Genomic DNA, 7303 nt, shown 5'->3' on the forward strand with positions numbered 1-7303 from the left:
TTTCTGATTACTATGTGACCTGTTTCTGTCTCATTTCCTCTAGCTCAAAAAGGGGCTAATAACAATATTTCAGCATAGTTTACTATAAATGTCAAAGGCAGATTCTTTACAAAATACTCAGTATGCTATGTGGCATAGAAACTAATTGATTTTTGCCATTATCCTTTGTATTTTTCATAACTCTTTTTTTAATAAATCTGAATAATGCTTATTATACAGTGGGGACCCAAGTTCTTCAGAAGAGTAAAAAGAACTCCATTCAATGTGTGGACAATCAGCACATAAATCAAATGGATATAAAATGTTGTTCTATATTTTTATATTGCTATGCAGTATGATTTATGTGTTATTTATTTTATTTCCTAATTCTGTGTGATAGATAGGGCAGCATTTTTTACTTCATCTTTCCAAAATAAAGATTCCTTCTGCTTCTAACCCATAACCGTGTGGCAGACCACTTACTTTTTCCAAACTCATCAATTAATTGCTCAATTTGGCCAAGTCCTACTAGGCTCTGAACTGAGATTCCTTCTTCACAGAAGGCTCCTGGCCCTCGCCTCCCATGTCCCCTGGCACCCGAGCACAGCCCTGTCACAACACTCTCCCCACTGCATTGTGAGCTGGCTTTCCTCATCTGTCTATGCACCCCAAGAGAGAAAGCCAGGGTCGGCCCAGGGTCTGTCACCCAGTTTGGCAAATCTTGTTGGAAGAAAAATGAATGAACAAATGACTAATGAGTGAAGCAGCATACATCACTTCTCTGCCTAACTAGGCTTTCCTCACCAAAACCGAGGAGTATAAAGACACTTCCAAAACAGAAACAAGCAAGTTTGTAATATTCCAAGTAAAAGTATTTCAAGTATTTACTCTAATGCATACAACGTTACCCATGTGGAGCTTGAAAAACATGAAATATTCGCCATCAAGATACTGAACATCTACTTTATTTACATGGATTATGCATTTGAATGACTACATAAATACAATACTCAATTATCATTCTTTGAGGCTTTTATTATTATATACAATAGTGGTTCATTATACCACATTTGTATATACACACAATTTGATAAATCTCATTCCCCAGTAATTTCAATTACTTTTTAAAATAAGAAGCAGTGAAGTATAGAGGTACCAAGAAATATTTACATTAATGGTTTTCCACAGTTTATCAATGGAGTTTAAATATTAGGCAATCAATATTAAATGAGGGACCTTTCTCTATAATAATTCAATTTAAGAAATTATAGTGAAGATTTACTTGTACAGTTAATATAAAATGTCATTGCCTTAGGATGGGTGATAGTGAAGCTATACAGTCTTGACATTTTCTAGCAACGATATTAGACATCAAATGATGCTCGCTTGTGTGTGGGCATGCTCCTGTCCTATGCAAGACCGCCATGCAAAATGGAAAGACCACTTGTTTTATTTTTATGTTAAAAATGTCACATTAGGATCCTGATTTTGGAAAATTCCCTGATATTAGGAAACAAGCCTAATGCTTTGCAGCTTTTGCTAACCTTCTCTGACACTGCCTAGTGTAGAAACACTGCCTAGATTCGGTTCTGAAGACAGCCCCGCAGACTGCACAGGGGTGGGGCTGCCCTGCCTCACAGCAGACGCTCTGGAGCTGAAGTCTCAGGCACCAGGCCAGAGAGGACACCTAGATCTGAAGGCTGACCTCAAAAATCTAATGTCACTGCAGAAAGTGCAGAACTGGCATCTGTCCTGCAAATCCCACAGGATCGATTAAAACAATGATCAAGTAAATAATGCATGTGGCAGAGATTGAAAATGTAGGGTGGTCAGAAAATGTAGAATAATATTATTTCACAAAAAAGGCCCAGGATCAGAGTGTCATGCTGAATGTTTTTCACAAAATAAATGCTATCTGTCACAATTAAAATAACATTCATGGCCATACTAGTGACACCTGTTTGAGAGGGTAGAGGAGCCACCCCCTTAAAGCACTATGAGACCTTGGAAAGGTTTTCCGTTCACACACTTGGCTGCATCTTTGGGCAATAATTTCCTAACAGCTTCCCGGAGTTTCCTTTGCCCAAAAATCATTGCCTAATTTCAGCATAATTTGCCCTCTAGTGAGACCAGAATGAGGCACAGTTTTATTTTTGAATTCAGCAAATCTGGCTCCTTCCTATGTAACAGCTCTTTCTCTCAATTCTCCCATCTTTCATTTGTCATATGACTCATCCAAGCCAAGTAGAACCTCACTATTCTGCCTCAAAATCCTTGACTACACCATCAACTTCATTAGGAACAAGTTTTAATTCTCCACGTTTCTCCAGTCCATGATATTGTGATTTTTTTTTTCAATAATGTAAACCAAGACCTCCCTTTTGTCAGTCTTTAATGTCATTTTCCCTATTTTTGTTTATTGGCACAATTGTCAAGATTCTTTGGTCCCACAGTTCTTAGCTCTGTCCCTGCTCTCTCCTCTGCATTGTTGTCCCAGGGTTAGTGCCCTATGTCAATAGTGACAGCAGCAACTGCTTCTGGGAAACAATGTTCCTGTTCACCTCAAACCTAGGAGGCTTCCAACATCAGCAATCTTAATTTTTACTAAACCGCCATTTGGTCCAGACGTGCAGGATTACGTGTCTGCCTCACGAGGTATCAGCAGTGGCATCGGGAGGGCTGGGTACCCTGCACATGGCTGTCACAAAGGTGTTGCTAGCTCATGTCTGATGATTGATGTTGACCAAGGCCACACATGGGGTCATCAGCCAGAACGTCATTGATGTTTTCCCATGATTCTCTGCTTTCCCTCATCTGTGGTGACTAGGTTCTGAGGTGAGTGCCTGTGAGCATGTCAGGATCATAAGGCACCGTGTGGCCCGGCTTTTACACCCGGGCTGCTTCACTCACACCGCTCTCTCCCATTCTGAGCAGCCCTAAATCCCACCGGGGCCCAAAGACCTGGCCCACAGGGCTGGGATGTAGCCACACAAGAGCCAGGCAGCATCACACAGAAACAGGCTCGCGTGGGAGGGTGCCTGTTGTGTTGGTGACTGTGGAAGACACAATCCACAGCAGATGGTGTCCTCCTCCATCTATAGTAAAAAGGACAAGTCCAAGACTCAGAGAATTTCCAGGAGAGAAATCCTTACAAGTACACAGGAATGCTCTCCTTTCTAGAGATCATTTCATGTTTTTTAAGACCATTCCCTTTCACTATCTTCGGAAAGATGAAGATGGATCCCACAGGGTTTAAGAAGTGCTGTGCCCAGGCGGTCATTGTGTGCCTCGCATCCTGCTCTTTTAGAACAGAGGCACCAAAAGTCAATCTTCAGTACTGTGTCACCATAGCATGTCACTGTGCAGTGGGGAGAAAAGGTGTCCTCCCTCTTCAGCTTACAGGCCTTCAGCCTGCAAGATGCAGCTGAGTAGTCACGATGACTCAAACCACTGCATTGTAGACTTGAACTGCCCTCGCGGTATAAGACTGACTGTGTCCTGGCAGAATTTACCTTCTGAGGTTCTGACTGCCAGCACCTCACAATATGACCATGTTCGGACACATGACATAATTAAATTATGACTTTGAAGATATAATTAAATTAAAATGTGGTCAACAGACTGTGCTCTAATCCAACATGATTGGTGTCCTTATAAGAAAGTATCTGTACGGGCACAGAGGGAGTGCCCTGGGAAGCATGGGGGAAAGATGCCCAGGGAGGTCAGAAGAGATCAGAAGAAACCAGCCATGGGGAGACCTTGGTCTCTGACTTCTTGCCTTGGATAGTACAGGGAAATACAAGTCTATGCTTAAGCCACCCAACCTGTTTGTCACATAGGCCCTGGGAAGGACTGCATCCTGAGGGCCTGGGCCCCAGGGAGGGAGCTCTTGTGTTTGCACAGGAGGAGGAATGGACTGTCCAGCTCATTCCACACACTGCTGCAAGTGGGATTTTTCAGGAGCTCCCCCAAGGCCTTAACTCACATGTCCTTCAAATGTGAACTTGGTATTCCTCTCTTCTAGAGCTTCAGTGACCCTGCTACTTGAACCTGGGTGGAACTGCGAGCAGACAGAAAGGGTGCTATGTGATCTCTGAAGCTGGGCCCTGAGAACTTCACGCTTGTCCCCATTATCTCCATGGGACACCCACTTGGGAACTGGCAGACATGCTGTCAGGAAGCCAAACTGCCCTGTGGTGGGATCACATCCAGCAGGCAGCCCCAGCTGGCTGCCGGTCTCTACCACCAGGCCAAGAGATCAACGACCCCAGGCCCAGCTGCCAACTAACTTGTGTGGAAGGGAGGAGAGCTGTGTCTGCCCTGATATACTGCAGAATTGTGGGCAAGAGAATCATGGTGGCTTTCAGACTAATTTCTGTGAGGGCCTCTTACATAGCTGTAGATAACTACAACAAAGTGCTGCAGCCAGTGTAGACTAACTACTGCTTTTAAAGAAGAGGTTTACTTTGCCTCCTCCCAATGTCCTGGAATTTCTTAGTTTCTATAGATAGCATTATTTCATTTATTTTGTTATTTAAATTAGCTATTTTTTTCACAATCTCAATCAACAGGATTCAAACTTTAAACCAAAAGTGATGATATTGAGAAAGAAAGGAAGGAAGGATGGGAGGGTGGGTTTGGGTTGGAGGGCATCAACTAGGAGTCATTTATTAGTTTATTAATATAAAAATCTCATTTATTTATTTGCTATTTGATGCTAGGGACTGAACCAAGGGTCTTACAAATGTTAGCGCAAGCCTACCTTAAGATTGTAGAAAATTAATGTTAGTTAGAGACTCCAAAGTAGCACGCAAGTGGTCATGACTGATTTTCAGGCATAATTTATGAGCTTAGGCCTGTCCTATGGCACAATCATATAAAAATATTATAAATGTCATTTCATAAAGATGTACATGTATGTGTATGTGTGTGCATACATACGATTATATTATTTTATATATAATACATAACATACTTTATATATATCATATATATTTACATATAAATATATATTTTATATATAAATATAATATATATTTATGTACATATGAGTTTTACTCTTGTAATAACCTAACCTAAAAGACATTTCTGTTTCTTTTCTTTCTTTTTCTTCATCCCTCCTTGGGCTCCCAGGAGTTTCCAAACACTGTTGCATTTTAAATTACACCGCCAGCTGCGTACTTTTCTGCCTTGCTAATTCTTAGACATCACTTACTTGATAACACTTCACACAGCTGTCTACCCCAATCTTAAATGACTTTCTGATTTCTAACAAGAGGGAGCTACACAAATAATGGCTTTGGCTCAAGGTCTTTGGCAGCATGATTTTATCCACCAGTTTTGGCACAAGAAAAAGTTAAGCAAAATGGGTTTATAGTTTCTGGTCAGGGTCTGTACTTTTGTGTCATGGAGGGATGAAGGATGCATTAAAAGACTTGCTGTATGGCACATAAACATCTTGGTGTCTCCACCTCCCCTGGAGTCAGTGTGCTTCTAGGCAAATCCCCTGTTTGGGTGCAATGTCACCATGAATCTGGCAACATTCTGTTCTGTTACAATTAAAATGCGCATGTAGCCCTGCACACATCTACTTATGGCTATTAATTTGCAAAAGATATCAGAAACTTGGAGCCCATGACCCAGTATGTGGCAAAGAGCAATTACGTTTGCCCTTTTGATGTATCCCAGAATCCTTTTCCAACGCACGCTGTGTAGACGTTCCTAACTGAAAAACAACCTGCTGGACGATTCGAAAGGACAGGTAGCAACTAGGACACCACCAACACCCATGCCAAGTGTGGAAGGATTTCAGAGGATAGGAATTACAGGTGGAGGGAATAGTGGCAAATTTCTTTTTTTTCTTTGCCAGGAAGCAAACAAATATCTACCCAAAGAAGCAAAACCTTTTGATGTTAAGTGCTGTAACAAAATATACTAGTCAATAATTATTTTTAGAAAAAATATCATTTAGTAGTATGGAAAAAAATTTTTTGAAGTCTTGGGAATATAAAACGTGGTGACTATTTCAGAATCCCATATCACTTGGCAGTTGGTGCTGTTTTGGCCTTCTTTGATTACAAAAATTAAAATGAATTTCATGTAAACAATGCAATATGAATCCAGGTTAGATGAGAGATAAAAATTCAACATCATAAGATATGAGTATTTCATTCCAAATTTTCTCCATATGTGCAAAATCACAATATCTCCATAACACCTGCTTCTTTAATTCCCTTTTATTTGGCCCTTTTTTTTATTTTTTAATACTATAAAGTGCATTTAAATCTAAAAGAAATAGTGGCAAACACCACTGATTACCACTTCTGGCACAGGGGCCTTATTAACTTTTTAAACATCACTAAGTAAAACTTAGAAAAAGGATTCACCAGAACTTTACAAATGAACTTGAATACAAAATATTACTTTTTAAAAAACGAGTAGACTGAATCTCAAAGTGCATTTTAAATTCAGTCCATTGCATTCTCAATAATATTTTAAATATAGGGCAATTATAATTCTCTCCTAAATCTTCTGACTTTGTGCAATGGGAATATTAAGCAAAACTGTAGATAGGTCTCAAAATTGAATTGCACTTTATTCTGCTCTCTAGACCAAAACCAAGATGAGCTGAGCTTGGCGACCAGAGTGCTCTATGAATATGAGAATATTTTATCAAAATAAGAGAAGAAAAGGAAACAAAACGTCTTTTCAAGGACTGGAAACTATGCAAATGGCTTTCAAATGCCCCTTATCATGGAAACAAAGACTGGGAGGGACCTGGGAGGGGAGCTGGCAGGGCTGTGTTATTCCAATTCAAGAGCCATGTTTCCGAGCCTATTATGTCCATCTGTGTGTGAAAGAGTAACTGCTGCCTCACAGCCAGTTTCTCTCACAAAGGTACAAGAAAAACTGTTCAGGGCTTGATGAATGTAACTTTTCTCTGTTGGTATTCTTCTTTGAAATTGCAAGCATCTCTAGTGTAAAAGACACTCAGATCTATATGCACTCGATTCTTCTTTTTTAAACCACATTTTACTTTATGAATAAATACAAGGCATACCTGTGTCTGTCCATCTTTCTTGCAGTAAATCAAACTGAGCAGTGCATGGGCCTCCCTAAATCCATCTTGATAATCGTTTTTTTTCTGGGACTGTATTTTTTTTTTTAAATTATATTCCCTTACTCTTTAAAAATTATCAATGACCCACTGTGTTCCAGTTCTGGGAAAAAACAAAAACTATATTTTGCATTTTTCATTTTAAACTAGGAGAGTGAATCTCTAGTCTTCATTTTGAAGCATTTGGTTTATGATTTGTTGCAGTAA

The sequence above is a fragment of the Sciurus vulgaris genome, assembly GCF_902686455.1.
Source record: "Sciurus vulgaris genome assembly, chromosome: 4".
NCBI classification, from domain to species: Eukaryota; Metazoa; Chordata; class Mammalia; order Rodentia; family Sciuridae; genus Sciurus; species Sciurus vulgaris.